Source organism: Phoenix dactylifera, chromosome 12, assembly GCF_051530095.1.
Source record: "Phoenix dactylifera cultivar Ajwa chromosome 12, Ajwa_hap1_PhDact_Kaust_v1.1, whole genome shotgun sequence".
Lineage (NCBI taxonomy): Eukaryota > Viridiplantae > Streptophyta > Magnoliopsida > Arecales > Arecaceae > Phoenix > Phoenix dactylifera.
In genome coordinates, this window is record NC_143201.1 from 17,469,570 (window position 1) to 17,490,229 (window position 20,660).

Consider the following 20,660-nt stretch of genomic DNA (forward strand, 5'->3'; position numbering starts at 1 on the left):
TCTCTGTGTGTGTGGCATATGACAATATATGAGATAGCATAACTACTATCGGTATAATAACCGCTATTTAGACTGCTAGTTTAAGGGTGAAGGGATATTAGGAATTGGGGTAGCATCCTAATTATCCTAACCTACCCATTGTCGACCTCAACTCTCCACTCTAAAGGGATCCTTCTTCAACAACCCTCTAACAAGCATCCACTCCCTCTCTCTCCCTCTTATTTTTTCATTCATGGTTGGTAGAAACTTTTACAAATCTTCTCTCTTCCCCTTTATTACTTGCCTTCTTCTCTTTTCGAACTTTTTTTAATGCAATTGGTTCTCGAGCTTTTAAGAATAAAAATAAGCTTAACAAGAATAGAGCAAGCGATACTCTTGAGACTCAATAATATAGCTTACATGAAAATTTCAATGGAGATGATAGACATGATAAGACATTGCCTTCAACTCCACCTCCAATGCCACATACAAGCGCAAGGATGAGGTTGGCCTACCATCCTTCCAGTCCCTCTCTGAGGACAACTGATATCTTAGCATCAATTCGGCGTTGTTGGCTCAACCTCCCACCACCTCTTTGGTGGCAAAGACAAGCTTGACCTCTCCTTCTTCAAGGCTCTTCTTAAGGACGACTGATACCCTAGCTCCATCTCTGTAATATCGACAAACCCCGTAACCTGAGCCTACCTCTTATTACCCTTTTGGCAACCTCCAAGCATAGCAAGAGATAAAAGACTTAGCCTTTCCCTCTGACTCTTCTTTGCTGAACTAGTACCTCTTCTTGTCGGTAGAGAGTTGGAGTGACATGCAGAGTCGAGAGAGATAGAAGAATCCATTTTGGCGGTCTCTAAAAAGTGAGGATTGTAGTATAGAAGTTTTGGGGGATGACAGAATTGCGGAGAAGAAAAACAATGAAGATGATGTTGATAGGAGGGTGGGGTTCTTCATGCGACAACAACTGAACATCGAAGAGAGTTGAGAGATGGTGGGGAGGCAAGAGAGAGTCAGGAAGGAGGTAGGGTTTTATCGAAGGCGGAGGCAACAAGGTGGAGGAGCTGTTGGGATGACAAGGCTGTTGAAAGAGGAGATGGAGTCGGTTATTAAGAGCTTAAGGTTCCTCACTTGCATAAAAAAGTGAAATTGGAGGTGAAGAACGGAGGACCCTGACAATTGGAAGGGGAAGGCAACAAAAAGTCAGGAGAGAGATAAGGTCTTGTCAAAGTCAAAGATGGAGGCAACAGAGTGGAGGAATTGTTGGGGTGACAAGGCCGTTGAAAGAGGAGATAGAGTCGGCTATTGAGAGCTTAAAGATCCTCACTTGCATGGAAAAGTGAAATTGGAGGTGAAGAACAAAGAACCCTGATAGCTGGAAAGAGGAGGAAAAAGGAACCTAGCATTTATTAAGAAATTTGGAAATATTTTTAGTCATAAAATCTTTCCTAAAACTTAAAATATCACTTTAACTAGTTTTGTTGATGGAACTTTGACTCAAGGTCCTAATTACAGAATAGTGGGACTTCATCTAGGTCAATTTATATATAGGGAAAAGGGAGGTTTTATATGTGATTTTAATAAAATATATGATGTGTTATGCAAACAAATTCTAAATAATAAATTGATGGAATACATATCAAGCAACTTGTGTTATTGAAACAAATCTATAGACCTAACAACTTAACTAAAACAATACTTACTGTGCTTTTACTGAGACATGATTTTGTTGCAAGTCAATATAATTAAAAATAAAATCTTTATGTAAGACCCTTTTAAACCATAATCAGTTATCAATTTTTGGAATTGCAATAGAACCAATCTGTCAACAACCTAACTTGATCAAAGTTAAGGTTAGGTTGGTTTACTCAATTCTCAGATAATCCAAATAAAATAATAATAACAAAGTAATTTTCATGATTTAAATTCTAATTTTTCTTAATAATCAAACCACAATGGAAAAAATGGACTTAACCTAAACTATCCAACCATACATTTGGATATTTTTGAATCTAAGAAGCGTAATTTATGTTTGATTTCACCATACATTGGAGATATATGGATTTTTTTTGAAGGAAAAGAAAAGGAGACTCTTGATTTATTGAGTGTTAACGCGCCCATGCTAGAGAGCAAATTGCTAAGTGTTTGCTTGGTTTTTTATATGATTGGAACATTTGGAGCTATTTAGCATTGTTTTGGACAATTGTAGCATCAATCATGTAGTGATTTGAGAGCTTTTAAATAGTCCTTACTTGAACAAATCTCTTATTATAAATGTCGAGTTTTTATATGCTTACTTATTTGCATGCATTTTTGGATACCCATTAGGATGCCGCTATGCAGTTGAGAGAAATACCTTAACCCACAGAAGACCAAAAATAGCACATTAAAAAGAGAGCTATAAGCAAAACTGAAGCAAAAAATATAACTAAAGAAAAACTAAACCTGGAACTAGAAGCAAAATTGAGCAAATAGATAAAATAATTAAGAACTAGAAAAATTCTAAAGATAAGTTTACGTAGAAGATCTTGCATCTTTCCTTTCTACTAGACCTTTAGCCTTATTTCTCTAATTTTTACAAGATCTTTGCAGAAGAATCTCAATCTCTCATTAGTATCCTTTCCTGAACCATGACCTTGCACTAAGAATTTTTAAGTAACCTTAGACCGTACAAGAATTTCAGAAGAATATCAAAATAATAGCTTTATTAATTTCAATGATTAAAAAAATAGCTTTATTAATAATAGCTTTGTTGATTTTATTAACTATAGTTTTATTAGCTTTTATTAATTTCAATGTTAAAAAGTGGTACATAGAGGAGGCATTTTATAGGTTTTAGGTCCTTACATTGAATAAAACTCATGGGGCTATCTTAAAACTTGACTAAAAATAGAAATTAATTAGTAAGTTCTAATACAATCAAATTGAAGTGATTATGACTTACATCAGTTGGTGGGTTATTTATAATGCCAGTGAAATTGTAAGTACATAAGGGCCTCATAAGCAATGCTTGGGAGATTTGGGAAGATAGTGCATCAAGCTTGAGCTCCAAAAACTTCATTCTTTTAGAATGCTCTAACTAGATAGAATTGAACTTATTTAATGCTTGAAATTATTCTTGAGTTTCAAGATGCAATATCATGTTTTGCAGAATGTGATATGCATCATCTGCTGAAAAATGTAAGATTGTAAAAAGTATGGTTGATTGTTTAAAGGTGTTTCACGATGTAACAGAAATGATATGAAGCACCAAGTGTTTTGCAAAAAGATTTATTTTAGTGATATTTTTGAGACACATTTGTGAAACAATTGGTGTACAAATACTCACTCAATTATTCTATTCATGGGCATTCATATGCTTGAAAAATTTGAGATGTATCGAGCATAATTAGCATGTCCATGGAGATTGCTTTTATTTTAGATCCTTGATATAAATTAAAATCAGTTGGATATTTTCGTGAATAGATCTATGCTTTATATAAAGTTGAAATAGATATTCAGCACCAAAAAATTTTTTTGAAGAGAGTTAACAAGGAGTATGTTACAGTTGTTCATCATCATTCTATCTTCGTTGAGAATAGTGGTGGAAGCAACGAAGATGCCTCGTATATTAGATTATCTTTAACTTCTTAGGAGGTTTTTTACCAAAATCGTGCTTTTTTATTATTTTTTATTTTAATCACTTTCTATGGAAAAATATAAATATGTTTTTCCCATCTATTAAAGTTTCAATTAATATTGACCGATACAGCTAGTGAAGGCCTGCTACGGTACCCCAAAGGGCTTTTAAGTCTTTTTACTGCTGGCTTTTCCCTGGCCATTCGACTCAATATGGATGGGGTTGATTTATCCACCCGCAAGCCAGGTTGCGTGTGTGACTGGTACGGTCAATACATCGAACTTCAAGCGCATTTTAGAATCGAAAATGATGGTTGGTGTGGTAAATGTTTCAAAGGTCAAGGGCTTTTTTGAAAATCCCTTTCCCCTCCCTGGGCTCGATCCCCTGCCAGTTTGAAATTGAAAATGGCGGCAATAGCCTAGTTGGAGCAGATGGCGACGGAATTGTCGATGTCGATGAGCATGTTGCCGGTGAGGCAAGACATGCACCGGGACGCGAACTCCTTGAAGGGGCAGGCAAGGGACTTGAAGAAGATGCAGGCGAAAGCGTCGGAGCGGTCAAGGGCAACAGCGGCGATGTGGTGCCAGCAGGCGGCGACGCGGCCGAGGAGGGTGAGGGAGGTGTCCTAGTGGAGGAAGTGGTTGTCGCAGGCGAGGACGCAGCCGAGGGTGTTGGTGGCGATGAGGCAGAGGGAGTTGACAGGGGAATCGAAGTAGATGGCAATCTCATGGTGGGCGTCGTCTATGATGGCTAGTCATTTTGGGTGTGGTTCTGGGTTGTTACAAATGGTATCAGAGCGGATCCGGCCCATAACCTACGTGGACTAGTGCAGCATGGATCCATTGGGGCTGACCACGGGCCAATCATGGTGTTTTTAAATTTGAATAGATATGAACCCTTAGCCTGACGAGGACGTCAGGGTTTGAACAAGGAGAGTATGTGAGAACCCATGCGGGCGTATGTTTAGTCCCACATCGGTTATTCGCTAGGTAGATCTTGGGTACTTATACAGGATCAAAGAACCCAAATAAAACCTTCCGGCTAGCCATTTTGGGTAAGATCTTGGGTTGTTACAACGTTGGTAAGGAAACCCTCTCGCGTCTCCTCCATAACCATCGTCCCTACCCTAGCCTCCAACGTACTTTCTACCATGGAGATCTCTTTTGCCCGAGTTAGCCTCCATAGACTCGTGCTACAATATCTCTAGTTTATATAGGCTATAAATCGAGTTAGTCTAATAATATTTATAACAATTCAGGATTTCACCCAAAATGGCTTGCCAGAAGATATGTTTAGTTCTTTAGTCCTACCCAAAATTTTTTCGACGAATAACTGATGTGGAATTAAATACAAGCTCGCACGGGTCGTCACACATCCCCCACCCCACCATCGCCATATTGTACCATACCATCCTACAGTGCACCCTAGTTGCCGATGCCTGCCAATCAACTGTTAGGTCGGTGGAACACAACCAATTTAAAATAAAAAAATAATAAAAATAAGAAAAGTCGGTAATCTGTCGGTAATGTGGCGGTAAGTTGTTAATAATAAAATAATCCAAACGTCCCAATTTATAGGATGGTCAAGGTATATCCTTTTTTTTTTTTAATAAAATAATATAATAAAGTACTATAACGATGGCCACTAGTGGAGAAGTTCAAAATCCTGTACGGAACAGAAAAATTCAAAATTGCTAAGACAGATAAGATGGAATCTTGAATGTACCACTAGAGATGGTAATTTATACTTTGATTTGTAAATCCAACCTACAAACGACCCACTTTAGGTAGATTTGAGTTCAACATAAATAAATTTGGATCGTAAATATGTTAGGTTCAAATTTAAACCTTTAACTTGTTTGATTCGTTTTGATCCATTTAATAATTGGGTCGGGTTTAGTCTATTTGAAACTTGTTTAATTCATTTTTGACCTATTTAATATGATTTTTTTTACCTGTTTAAATCTATTTAATTCGTTAAAGACCCATTTAAATAGTTTAACCCCTTTATCTATTTAATAAATTGAGTGGATTTAAAATTAAAATTTTGATCAATTAAATAAATAGATCAGATTTAAATTGATAAATTGTTGATTCCACCCATATTTGATCTGACCCATATCTGACCCAACCCCATTCCATTGCCACCCCTGGACCACTACCAATTTAAATCTGATTCGTCCCTACCAGGCATCAAGCTAGGCTGACCGCGACTTTGATGGGTGGTTCTATATACACCCCCCCTATTGCTCAGGACACCCCCCAAAAATTAAAAAAAAATTAAATACTCTCTACACCCCCCCCCCCATTTGCTAAGGACACCCCTAAAAAATTAAAAATTCCTAAATTACCCCCCACCCTCCCCACCCCCTCACCTAAATTGCTCTCTACACCCCCCAAACCCCCCCCCACCCCGCTCTTCCCCTCCAAAACACCCGCCGACTTCTTCCTTCCGCCCAAAAAACCTCGCCTCAAGCACCTCGCCGGCGGCCAAACCCCCTCCGTCTCCCTTTGAACTGTTCCGCCCAAAGCACCTCGCCAACGCCCAAAACCCCCCCGTTCCCCCTTCTCCCTCTCGTCGCCGGCATTCTGTTCGGCTGCACAGAGCCGGACAGAACCCTTCTGTTCGGCTGCACAGTGCCGGACAGAAGCCTTCTGTTCGGCACTGTGCAGCCGAACAGAAGAGTTCGGTTGAGGGTTGCCGAACAGAAGGCTTCTGTTCGGCACTGTTCAGCCGAACAGAAGCCTTTTGTTCGGCGATCCAGTGCCGAACGGAGCACGAACCGTGAAAAAAAAAAATTTCGAAACAAGGTGGAACACGTACCTTTGCGGCCGATTCTTCGTCCCAAATCACTAGTTGCTTGTCCATGTTTCGAATGGGGCTTAAATCTCCTTCAAAGATCGCCTAAACGATGTAAATGGATCGAGGGGTTTAAGGGGGGTTTGAGGGGGGGTTTTTTTTTTCTTTTCAAAACGAAACGAGGAGGAGGAGGGGGGTGTATGAGAAAATTTTAAGGGCAATATGGTAATTACACTAAAGGTTAGTTTGGGTATTTTCTTTTTGGTTTTTGGGGGGTGTCCTGAGCAATAGGTGGGGTGTATATAGAACTACCCGACTTTGATCCGTAGCTCATAGCAGGCCGCTGCCAGCGTGCCACCAGAACAATCGAAAGCCGCTCTCGTCGACCTCACGCCCGAGACTGAACGGAGTCTTTTCTTTGCAAATCTAATGACCTGCAGCCTGCCGCGCCGTGTCGATCCTTGATCTTCCTGCCTTCGTATTCTCCCATGGCGAATCGTACGTGGCGATCTTTTTATTTCCTTTATTTGCCAAAAGAATCTTCGCACATTTCTCTTCTCCCATGCTTGTTCGTAGCCATTTTTTATTAATTTCTTTTTGATTTTGTAGCTGTGGCCTCGGAGGAGGCAACTCCGCCTCTGCGAATTGTTCAAATTGGAAGAGCTGGTAAAAAAAATTTATCCGAGTTCTTTGATCTTGCTTATTTTTATTAATACTGTTGTTCTCGTCTTTCTTATTTATTTTTTTCTCCTACTTTCCTTAACGTTTTAGCCTTTTGTTACAAATCTCGAAGTGCAACCTGATACGATAAAATTTTCAATATCGTATTTGGATAACATTTCTTCTCCTGTTGTTCCTGTGGCTGTCGTAGTCATCATCATCATTTTTTTTTGTTTTTTATTGATTTGAGTCAAAAGGTATTTCTTATCACGATGTTAAACAACAGAGCCTTCTGGCTGGCCACACAGTTTTATTGTACCGATTAGAACTTAGTTACAAAACTCCTACCTCATGGCGGAGAGAAGTTGCCGGTAGGAGGGAAGATTTGAAAACATGAGAGATGACCCTCAAGTGCTCGACATTTGTTTTGATGGCTGGAGGGGCAACAATAGCATTGAATTCTTTGCAAGTTAAACTGCATGCTGCCGATGAGATAGGTTGAACCAATATTGCTTGATGATTGTTTCTAGTGGAATAATATGCCATGGCTGTTGAATGCAATGGAAAAAGAGCCATGCAATATCTTGTTATCATTGTGAACTCTTAAGTCAACTAATTGATGTTGATGCACCGATTGTATACCAGACATCATAGACTATGCCTCTGCTTCTAGGGTTCTCTTGCGCTGTACAACACCATATGATCTCTGAGAACTTTAGTTATTTCTGAAGCAGGTGCATCACCATGCCCTACCTTAATTCTCGCAAGAGATGATGGTATAATTTAACTGTTAATGGGTTCCATGCTTACCACAACTACTAATTACTTGCTTGAAGCTCTACAAATCCAGGTGGCATTGGTCACTTTTAGCTTTCTTGAAATAATATTTATACTATTCCTTTGTGGTTTGCTTTTCATTACAGTTTTAGACCTTTCAAGACCTGTTTCCATGCAGGCAAGTTCCATGGTATTTCATGGGAACTGGATGTTCCATGTAAATTTTAAAATTGTGAAGGAATACGTTCCTCTATAGCCATTTGGTCATAGTTTCAAAATACTAGGAAAAATAACTCATTCCATGGAATTAAAAAAGCTTCTCTCTCTCTCTCTCTCTCTCTCTCTCTCTCTCTCTCGCTCTCTCTCTTTAAACCCCCATTTTTCTTGATGTTGTTGACTTTTTCTTGTCTCCCATCGCATTTCTTATTCATCCCGTTTTCTTCTCTTCAAGCAAGCCATTTTTCCAGTCTAATCCTTTATGCAACCCCAGCCTGTGGAGTTCCTTAAATTTGCGCAGTATGAACTCTTCTCTTTCAACTATTTTACATTATTACTCCATTATTGGCAGCTGGTGGTCATATAATATTGAAATCACATTTTCCATTCATCTTGCTTATTCTCTTGTATGTGCCTATATCTACCAGTCTCTTTATAATGTAGAAACAAGACCAAATAATTAAAAACAAGATTAGAAGGGAAGAAGGTCTAGAGGAGACAAGTCGGAATTGTAGAATGGGAATGATGACTGACAAAAATGGTTATAGTTCCCTTGGTTGACTTAAAAGAAATTAGTTGAAATTTTTAGTTGAAATTTAGATCTCGGTTTCCTCCTCAACAGTATTATGTTGTGATAACATCTCTGCAATCACCCTTGCGACGAATCCAGTTTTTCACTCTCGCACAAAGCACATAGAGGTTGACTATCATTTTGTGCGGGAAAAAGTTTCGTCCCATGAAATCCAGCTTGCTCACATCTCTTCTCACGACCAACCTGCCGACATCTTCACGAAAGCCCTCTCAGCTACACGGCATGGCCTTCTCTGTTCCAAGCTTTGTGTGCTACCGACACCCTCAGCTTGAGGGGGAATATTGACGCACACCTCCCTGCGGACACAGAGCAGCTTCAACAGGCACTCCAAAATGTTTCAAAATGAAACGTTTCTCCCAACGGAATTCTGGCACCATAACCAATTCTGAACTAATTCCGTTGGGCCCTACCTGACTCAACAGAACTCATGTAATAGTGTCTATAAAAACCTGAGATGTGTGTGCGTCTGATATGGGATTCCTTTCATTTCTTCATGTCCTAAACTTCTTCATGGAGGACTATAAGGTCTCTTAGTATAAACTTTATACAATCAGTTGTCTAATGCTTAAGTAAGATACCTTATAACTTTTACTTGAATAAGACCTTAACATATTAATAGTAAGAAGATATTTATTTAAACTACTCTATAGCCAACAGTAGGTTTGTCTGTCTGCATTTAACCTTCAGCCTGTTAGCACCTTAAATAGAATGATTTGAGTTAGTGATTCTCTGACTGAAACATGTTACACTAGGAATAATGCATGGATGAAATTGCTACTGATTTTTTTATGTTAGTTATAGTCTTTAAATTTTGTCATTAACTTCTCCACTATATATATTGAGTACATCCTATTTAATCATTATTATTTCCGCCATTTATAATCAAAAGTTCGCATGACCAGTATTTCATATTTACAGGAACCTGATACTTTAATTTGTTTATTCTTCTGATGTTAAATTTCTCTTCAATCCACTAATAATAACTGAATATAAATCGTGCAGGAGATTACTTGAAGATGTCTCTGTGTTGTGTATGACCCATCAAGGTCCAATCAAGGGGTTTTAACCCTCAAGTGATGTCGCACAAATGCGGAAAAAGAGGAGAAGGAAGAACAAGAGAGGAAGAAGGAAGAAGAGGTTCTAGAGACACAGGAAGAAGAGAAGGGGAGGAGGAGGAGGAAGAATAAGATCTGGGAGGAAAAGAAATTCTTAATCATTCATTAAACCCTAATCATGAAAATAGTTCCCTATATATAGGGCCCAAATACACAACTTGCATAAACCCCCCTTACACAGAAATAAATCCTAATGAACCCACAAATAACACAAATAAGCCCTAAAATGCAAATAAGCCCAGAAATAAAATAAACCACAAATAAACCCTAGAATGCAAATAAGCCCAAAAATAAAATAATAAAATAAATATGCAAATAAACGAGTCTGGCTCAATCCGGGGGCTCAGGATCATCAGGATAAAGGGCTCTGATGTCCCCATCAACTCCTCCCGGGTGAGAAAAACTCGACCCCGTCGAGTACAGGTCTGGCCGGCTGTCGTACTGCTCCAGAAGATCGGGGTCAATGCGCTGCAACTGTGCTTTGGAAATCCACGTCACATCAGACTTTGGTCGACCTTTTCACCGAACAAGGTAACGTTGGTAACCACCGTTCCTGCTTGAAATAACCTGCTCATCCAATATATGTTCTATTTGTTCTCTGCGTGCATGAAATTTGGGAGGTGGTGGCTCAACAGCAGGTAATAGGGCAGGGTGTCCAACATGGGCAGGTATAGCAATAAAGGGGTCAGAAGGCAGGAATATTATCTTTTTGTATGGGACTAAATCTTCAATATTAAATGTCGCACTAATCCTATAGTCATCAGGAAGATCCACAACATATGCATTCGAACTGGTTTTCTTTAAGATTTTGAACTGTTCTGCACTACAAATTTGCAATTTCTTAAACGTTTCCGAAGAAAGTCGTTCAAACCTAATTCTTATCATGACAGAATCTCCTACATTCAACTCTTTATAACGTCTGTGCAAATCAGCAAGGAATTTATATTTTAAGTTATTAGAGTGAATACGTTTGCTGATTTCCTGATGCAATGAATGCAGGTGTGATGCAAATGATTGTGCAGACTCAGAGACTTTATGTTGATGAGACATGAGAATCAAGTCTATGGGTTGCCTAGGTTTATATCCATTCACCACTTCGAAAGAACTCATGCCTAAGGACCTATTGACCGAACTATTATATGCAAACTCGGCGGTCGGTAACACTAAATCCAAAGTCCTAACATAGGCCGACGAAAATTTTAATTTAGTGCCAATCATGTGCCTAAGAATTTTCCTAAAGGAGCTCACGAATCTAACATCTCTTTCATATATAATAGATTTTGGAAGGTCAGGAGGTCTAACGACTTCATTGAAATAAAGTTTGGCAAATCTAGAAGCGTTAGAAGTCTTAGGACATAGGAGAAAGGGAGCCATATTTGAAAAATGGTCCACAACCATAAATATGGAATCATGCTTGATATAGGTACTAGGAAGTTCTAACACGAAGTCCATACTGACATCTTGCCATGGGATCGTGACACTAGACATAAAATCTAAGAGGTCGTCCAGCCTAAGGATGGAAAAATGATACTTAACGATTTTATCAATGGCACGGCTATCAATGCACATCCTCCAAGAGTCATCTTTTTTGGGAGTGAGGAGTGCAGGTACAACACAGGGGCTCAAACTCTCACGAATATACCCTCGGGTGTGGAGTTCGTCAACTTGACATTGCAGTTCAGTGTGCTCGTTTGGGTTGAGCCTATGATGGGGAAGATTTGGCAAGGGTGCTCCGGGAACGAGGTCAGTCGCGTGCTGGATATCACGCATCGGAAGAAGTGTATCTGGAAGATCCTTAGGGAAAACAGAGTGGAACTCCTCCAACAGGGGAACTGTTGCTGGTGAGTGCTCAAGGTTCGACTCCATACTAATGGCTCTAGCCACAAGGGCAAACACAGATGATTGGCTTTCGATATCTTTCATTACCTCTTTCGAAGTAATGATGTGAAATGGTTCATTTTTTCGTAGAGTGGCACTCTTCTTTTCAGGGGTGGACTCTCGAGGAGGCAATGAGTTCAATATAATTTTCCGACCCTGGAACATAAAGCTACACGAATTCGAACGCCCATGAAGTGTGACGTCCATATCGTATAGCCAAGGCCTCCCTAGGATGACTTGACCTACATCCATCGGAATGCAGTCGCACCAGATTTCGTCTTTATAGGATAGGAATTGAATCGGGACGAGGCATCTTTCCGACACCGAAAGAGATGTCTTATCTACCCAAGCTACTTTATATGGATTGGGATGAGGGGTAGATTTCAGGCCGAGGCGGGAGACAACTCCGGAAGCAATGGTATTAATACAACTTCCGCTATCAAATAGGATTTTGCATGTTTTATCATTGATCTTAATGAGTGTGTAAAATAGGGAGGTCCTACGCCAATCTTGTTCGGTCTTAGTCTGAGTTAGAGTGCACCTAACCACATGAAGCCTAGGGTTTTGGTTATTTGGATCAGTGGGCTCCTTTTGGGGTTCAGCCTGGAGAAACTCTAACCCGGTCTGTTCGTCTTCAAAGTCTTCTACAAAATCCTCAATGTTTGGCTCATAGACTTCTTCAACACATTCATTCGCTTGAGTCCCAACTTCTAGTTCAGTCATGAGATAGGTCTTGGCATTACACTGGGATGCTATATGGCCAAGTTTTTGGCACCTAAAACATTGGGTTTGGCTTCTAGAAGGAGGATTGGGACCTAGTATGCCCTTTTCTTTATCATTTGAATGGTTCTGGACAGGTATCGGGGATGTCCTAATCGGTGCTTGGCTAGGGCCGGGCTGGTTAAAAGGATTGGGAAACTGCCTGGGTTGTGCGGGGTAGTTTTGATTAGGTCGGGTTCCTGGAGGTATGAACCGAGAGTCGGTACACCTCACTACTGGGGCTTGTAAGAAACTATCTACATCTTGAGCCAACTGGTATGCTTGGCCAAGAGTAGTAATCTCTCGGAGGATTAGTTCTTTCTGGATCTCCTCGTGGAGTCCTGCCCGAAACCTAGAGAGAGTAACAGTCTCCTCTTCGATTACACCGCACCTCATATGAAACTCCTCAAATCGTGCAATGTAATCAGCAACGGTTGATGTCCCTTGAGTTAGTTTCTGCCACCTATCCATAAGGTGTTGTCGGTAAGAGAATGGCAGATACTTCTCATTCAGCTTTTCCTTCATATCCTCCCAGGTAGTGATACGAGGAAGCCTTTGGGTCTCACGCATATGTTCAACATTATGCCAGTACCAGTGAGCTTGCCCAATAAGCTTCATTTTAGCGAATCGTACTTTTCTATCGTCAGTCATTTCGTACCACTCAAAATAGTTATCCATGGCTGCTCTCCAATCAAGGTACACACTCGGCTCTAATTGACCAGCAAATGTGGGGACATCTACTCGTACGGTACGAAGTAGTCGCTCATCAAGATCGCGCTGGTGATCAGGAGGAGGTTGGTTCCTAGGGGGATGGGAAAAAGCTACAGGTGGTGTGGTCAAACCAAGCTCGGGATAAGCTGCAATTGGGGTTGACGGTTCAGGAGTCCTAGGGTGTTGCACTAGAACACGGATCTCTCGTTTGAATTCGTCACGATCAGCTCGTAATGCAGCTAATTGTCCCAAAATATCTTGTAGAACGCTGGGGTCCATGGTGGGTAAGGGGTCTGAGAGTCAGTGAGGAGGTACTCTCTACCACTACGGGTTGGCATGCAGGGACTACTCTAGTTGGTGATATGATATGCAATGCTACTAATGAACCCTAACTTACCAAATGCAATGCAAGACAACCTACTACTGCAATCTACTATAAATTCGGAAATCAACAAATTTTCACAAAGATAACTTAAAATTAAATATTACTAATTTGTACTTTGGTTATTTCAGAGTTAAAGTAGAAAATTAATCACTATGAGAAATTAGGTTGCAAGCACGTATTACAGTCGTTCTAATCCTAAAGTAATCTGATCGACGGATATTGAGAATTATCCTGTTGCCAAAGTGTGCTAATTTAATATTTAGATTTAAATGGTGGGTATGATGGGTGTGGTAGTAAATGTTCTAGGTTTTGCAGTTTGACAGGAAAGTAAGTTTTCAAAATAGGACCGTCATGCAAGAGAACTAGAACATAATTAAATAAACAAGCCCAAAAGAAAGAACAACCTGTTACCTGTGGTGGATACAGTCAACCGGAAGTTGTAAAGTCTCGAGCACGAAGTTGGCGCCGAGTGAAACTAGCTGGAGCTGTGGTCCTGGATCTGCAGCACAAGAGGCTCCTGGAGTGGGCTGAAAAATGGCTAGATCGGGCCTGAAACAGGGTCTGCGGCTGATTGGGCTTGGACCGCGCTACAGTATGGCGCACGGGCTGGGCTGGCGGCCTGTTGAGGACAACTGGGCCAGGCCGGTCGGGCTCGGATGTGGCCTGATGCACCTCTCGGCTGGCAGCCTGGCACACAGGGGTGTCCCTGTTCGCGGATGAGAGCTGGATGGGAGCGGCTCGGACGAAGGCTCGGCGATGGGCGCTGCAAGTCCGGAGTAGGCAGCGGCCGACGGCGCACAGCGGCAGTGGTGGAGCACGCGGGCGCGGGGAAGGATGCAGCGGTGGTGGCAATCGGGCGGTTGCGGGAGTGGCGGGGACAGCGATGGCGAGGCGGCGGCAGGAGACGGCACGGGCGGAGGCGGATCTCGTCGGCGGAAGGAGGCGTCACAGGCGGAGGCGGCAAAGGCGGAGCGGCACGGGCGGAGGCGGCAAAGGCGGAGCGGCACGGGCGGAGGCGGCGAAGGGTACGCAGGTGGTGCGGCTCGGCGGGGAGGGCGTCGTCGGGGCTCGGTGACGGTCGGCTTCGATCGTCGGCGGTCGACCGCGGAAAAGAGGCGCCCGAAGGAGGCGTCGCACGGCGGCGGGCGTGGTGGCGCAGCTCGGCGGAGACGCGGTGAGGGGCAGCCGATCGGGGAAGATGAACAGGTAGGGTTTTTTTTTTTTTTTTTTTTTTTTTTTTTTTTACGCACGTGCAGTCACGTGCAAAGGTTTTTTTGTTTTTTTTTCTTTTTTAGGCGGCACGTGCGGTCACGTGCGTCTTTTTTTTTTTTTTTTCCTCCGGAACGGATCCGGGCTAGTGGGGCGGGCTAACGGGTCTGAGACTTACCCGTTGCCCCAACCTTCTTCAACCTCCCGACGGATTCGGGAGGGTGTCGATCTTCACGGCGGCGGCTGCGGGCCGAGGCAGGGATCACAACGGCGGCTCCGCGACCTGCGGCGTCGGCGAGATCACGGCCACGGCTTCGTGGCCAGCGGCGAAGGTTGGCGGCGGTCCCCTCTATGGACCCGACGCCGACGGTTGGTGGCAGACGCGAAGCACTCGGGGCGGCGGCGCTCTCGTGGGGACGCGACGATCTCCGGTGGCGAGTCGGTGGCGCTGCGAGGTGGGGCGGCAGTTGGCGCAGACACGGCGATGGGCAGAAGGGGAAATCTATGGCGGGGCCCTTCCTTTGTTCTTTGTGACAACCGAGAGGGAGGATGGGGACCTGACCACACTTCGAGGTGGTGACCGCAGGTGGCCTGCGGCGGCGAGCGGGAGTGATGGTGGTCGCGGGTGTGTCGGGCGGTGGAGGATCCCGCTGCAGGGGTTTCTTTTTTTTTTTTCTCTGGTGAAAACCGACAGAGGGGAGGGAGGGGGGGGTGGTGAAAACCGAGAAAGAGAGCGCCTGGTGAAAACCGAGAAAGAGGGAAGAAAGGTAACGCTGGATCGTGGCTTTGGCAGCAGTGGCAAAGCCGAAGCTCTGATACCAAGTTGATGTCGCACAAATGCGGAAAAAGAGGAGAAGAAGGAAGAACAAGAGAGGAAGAAGGAAGAAGAGGTTCTAGAGACACAGGAAGAAGAGAAGGGGAGGAGGAGGAGGAAGAATAAGATCTGGGAGGAAAAGAAATTCTTAATCATTCATTAAACCCTAATCATGAAAATAGTTCCCTATATATAGGGCCCAAATACACAACTTGCATAAACCCCCCTTACACAGAAATAAATCCTAATGAACCCACAAATAACACAAATAAGCCCTAAAATGCAAATAAGCCCAGAAATAAAATAAACCACAAATAAACCCTAGAATGCAAATAAGCCCAAAAATAAAATAATAAAATAAATATGCAAATAAACGAGTCTGGCTCAATCCGGGGGCTCAGGATCATCTGGATGAAGGGCTCTGATGTCCCCATCATCAAGTCCTTGAAGCTATCGGATCAATTCACGGATCTTTACCGGAATAATAGTTCTACTGGAGAGAAAATGCGATGGTCTCTCTCCCTAATCTATGACCATGGCCTTTAATTGTATTCTGATGCACCCTCTTTTGCGTAGGTTGAGGGAATTCTCATGGGTGGATGTCTTTGAGGAAATCCCTCTATGTTTTTCATATGTATTGCCGGCCATTTCAAATTATTTATGAGCTTTCTTGCTGTTCTTAGTTAAGTTCTTGCAGAAAATGCTTCTCCATTTGATTCTTTCATGTTTTACTAATATGTCAGACATTTTCTAAATGTTAAAAGAGTATGTATTGGCCCCAAAATGATAGTATCGATTTTCTCTCTTCTCTGTCCTTTGATTCCTGTTTTATTTCTTTCTTTATCACGCATTAAAGTTTCTAATTCTGCACTTATCAGTGCATTCACGACAGAGTTGAAACCTGATTCTCCTGATGCTTGGGTCTTTTAATTTCTCCATTCTTTGGATGTTCATTTTTTCTGATAATGGAACCAGTTAGAGCATGTCAATCATTTTGGCAGTGTGATTATGATCATGTGAATTGCACAGTTCCATTCATGGAGAGGAACTTGGAGTTTTTGATTGAATGTATGGAAGATCTATCTTCAGAACAAAAAAAGGTTTGACTCGTCTTTTTAGAGATTTTTTTTTTTTGATCTTGCAACATTACCAGATGCTATGATGTTATGCCAGTTCATTAATGCTCTTTCCTCATTTCAGTTCCAAAATTACAATTGAAACCTCTCGAGACAACAAGCACAGCAGCCAGCCTGGATTCAAAACCGAAGGTAAGAGTTGTCCCAGATGATGATATTCTTTAAATGCTTGTTTTGTGATTGTAGCCTATATAAATACACACCACAGAAATAAATGGATAAATCATTTGTTGTTTGTTTAGATTATAATTTTGTCGTCCGTTGCATGGTGGAGAACATGGCAAGGAAAGCAGCTGGAGAACAAGCACATCCTGAGGAAGATCCATCATATCCCATCTTTGAACCAATACCTGAACCATCACGCCTGATAGCTATCTCATAACTAATGAGATAGACAACTGCTGCAACCAAATCAATGGGTGTGCCATCCATCTCTATCAACTATACACATTATATTCCCTTTGTTTATCCAAGACATCCACTGCTAAACAATAGAACATCCGGGAGTTTTGTTCCGTTAGACATCGTACTTTTTAATATGTCATCCATTAACATGCCTTCTCAAACTAACATGTATATTGAATAATAGTGAACTAGGAACAATCACATAATTATTTCATATTTTGACACTGGCATTTTGCTGGTATTGGTTTAAAGGAAAACTAAGCAAAAGAATCACATCTACTGGTGATGTTTTTGCTCATTCCATGGTCCCTGCATCATCGATGCACAAGATCAGGTTAAGTGATTCTTCTTGCCTTGAGGTTTTTTTCTTTTCAGAGAAGGTTTTGGTTCAGGTTGGTTGGAGGGAATCTGTGGAAAAGGAAAAGACAAAACGGACAATGTTTTTTCCTTGGGAAAGGAAAACCCTATACTCCATTTGTTTGATTTTCTAACAAGTTTGGTGATTTTGAAGAAGGAAAATGCAGTCTTCACACCTTAAAAAAGTTGTACTTTTGCTTTCTTGTGCTTTTTCTTTTTTCTGGGAAAACAAAGGTTTCACTCTTCTAACTAACAGAAAAGCTCTTTCTATCTTTTGTGCTTTTCCAGCAATTGAAACAAACACTAAACTGAACTTCCATGCAAAACTTGTTTTCCAGCCCTATTTTCAGGGATAGAAAGATTGACAGTTCCTAACACAAGCTGGCTCTACTGCAAGCTTATGTTTGATAGGCTTGTAAACTCTTCTGTGGCTTACCAATGTAGTATGCGTAGGCATCAAAGCGTTTGGAGACTACAGTCAGTGCTGTGATGGCCTGTAATATATGTAGAAACAGAGCAGGCCCGTGTTGCATGTTAACTATGTAACTAACTTGTGTTTGGAACAAAGTAGGTGTAGAAAATCTAGTTGAGACATATTAGAAATTGAAATGAGTTACTATTAAATAGTGACTTGCTCTATGTGATTGGTTTTTTTGTGCATGTCCTTTAGATTTTGGTTGATGAAATGGGGCAGCATAATTGTGTGTTAGTCCTATATGAAAATTGCTTGATGAGGACAGAATATCACAAGCGGCTTTGGGAAATTCTTCCCCCTTCTTTTCATTTAATTCAGGTGCATTTTTCTTTTATTTTTGTACTTTGATAGTTAGACTTTTATGCTTTAGGTTACATCAATTTCAAACCTCTGGATGTACTTTGGGCTTCATGTGCTTTTGTAATGGCTCATTCATTTAAATTGTGAGAAAATTATCTTACCTGATGTAATATTTCCAGTGCCAACCATAATTATTTTCTCTTTATCTGCTGATCAGTCTCCTCTCTTGATGAGTCACTGCTTTCGAAATCTGTGCATCTATTTTACCAAAGCATTCATTTCATTTTACAATCAAGGATCCAAATCGTATTAAAGTTTTGATCGAGCCTTTATGTTGATTTAGTATATCCTTTTTTAATTTTAACTACCTGTAGGGCCTGTACTATATTATTTTTTGAGGAGTTCCTTTGTTTTTCTGCTATGAAAGATGACCTTTTTGTTGGCCTGATATATTGTTCGAAGAAAACTCTTTCATTTTATATCTATTTTAACAAATTAATTGTTCCACAGTTCTTCCATCTTAGTTTCAACTAAATTACTGCCACACAATCAAGGTGTTGTTAGCTATAATTAAGATGTCAGTCCATAGCAATAATATTGTTTGATGTGCCACAGAATCTGATTAAGTAGTAAGTTAATAAAGCTCATGCTTTTTTATGTGCGCACAATATTTCTAAACACATTTTATTCTTTTCGTAATTGCACATTAGTTCCAGTTTCAAATCAGCGATTGCAAGGTTGCAGAGCTTCAGCAGATTATATTGATGAAAGTTCTGCTTGAAAATCGACTGAAATCGGTTGTGATGATTTGGGCAGTCATTAGAATTGGACCTTGTGTTTGGTAGTCTTATGGTTTTGTTGAATGAACTAATGTCAATATTGCAAGCCTATTTTGATGGCTGAAAATAATTATTGGCAGAATCACAGCCTATTTATGTTTGCATTAGCAGTTGCGTTATTTATTAAGATATCCTGCTTAGGCAAGCACAGAATGACTCCATTTGAAGGGTCACTCACATGTGGAGTCAGATATCCTGGAATCCGCTATCATATTTGTCACTCTCCAAACCCGGAGCATTACGGACACTGCATACTTGTAAGGCGGACCCTACAAGCATACAAGGCTACTAGTCAAATCATAATAATAATCTCAAAACAATAATGATAATTTTACAATCCTCGAAAAATTAATTTAATCAAGACCTAAACAAATCATTTTCATAATCAATTATCCCAAAGTATCATAAACCAAAATATATCGACTAATTATTATTATTCAAACCAAATAAAATATTCAACAAAACTCGTCTAACTAGTCTAAACTAGAACTCCAATTATTGTGAATATCTTCAGCAGATCTAGCACATTCTCCCAAGTCTCGAGCAATCATGATTCAAGATCTGAAAAATAGAAAAAGATGGAATAATGAGCTATACCGGTCCAGTAAGCAACATAGCACCACAAAGTGGAGTCTAAGCATGTCAAATAAATAAATAATTATTATACTGACTGGGAATCAATCAAATTTTAAAGAATACACGTATCTCTTTTGAAATTTATTATTATTTTCATAAACTGATGCTATATTGAACATCATGCTATAGTCATGTAACTTAGTGATATGGGTTAAATATAGGGTGCATAAAGTGCTAGATAACATATACCATTATTCTAATCACTAATGGCTCGGTGTGGAAAATAGTTTCTTAGATTACAGTCGACATGGATAATAAATAATCTCCATTGGCGGGTCTAGAATATAGCCATGCTGAGAATTTATATATATATAATAAATTTCATAAATTACTCAATCATATTTTCCAAAATTCATCTTACAAGAGTATTAAAATACATAACATATTTTAAATTAATTATTACCGTCATAATAACATGCTTGATCCATTTAATCAAGTTTAAACAAATATCATAGTCAAATTTAATAAACTAATTATCACTTTACCAAAGGTTGGAAAATACACTTTGAAGCATTAGGTTACTTACCTCTTTTCGCTTCAAAATCTTGCTTCAGTTAGACAGGTCAAATTCACCTACTTTAATATCATCGAAATATAATTAATTTTATCATTATTTTAGAAGTCGAGCAAAGTTAAAAATTAAGATATTATTGGAGGTACAACCTCATGTTCAAATTAGGATAAAAGAAAGGCAAGGTCGGGCAGGCGACGGTACCCAACTGTATAGGTTGGTCTGAACAAGGTGAACTGAACTGGTCAAGATCGGATATGATTTAAGTGACCAATGAAGGTTAATGATGATCGAATTCCAAAAAGACCTGACAAGAGCCGAGGTAACAAGCCAGCCTACCGTCCAAGTACGAGGGCGGTTCAAGGCCTCTACATTGGAATCAACTAGGACTCAAGCAATAGAAGGAAGGTAGGGTCTTAAACTAGGATCCCTGGGCATGCTGAGAGAGAGAAAGAGGGAGAAGAGAGAGAACAATAAAA

General features: G+C 40.7%; 1 long non-coding RNA gene across 1 annotated transcript; it reads left to right on the top strand.

Moving 5' to 3' along the window:
- Positions 1-14,714: 14,714 nt before the first annotated feature.
- On the top strand, positions 14,715-19,876 carry LOC103698978 (uncharacterized). Its single transcript, XR_015972047.2, has 3 exons — positions 14,715-16,622; positions 16,723-16,790; positions 16,901-19,876. It is a non-coding gene; the product is annotated as an uncharacterized LOC103698978 (long non-coding RNA).
- The last annotated feature ends 784 nt before the right edge of the window (positions 19,877-20,660 follow it).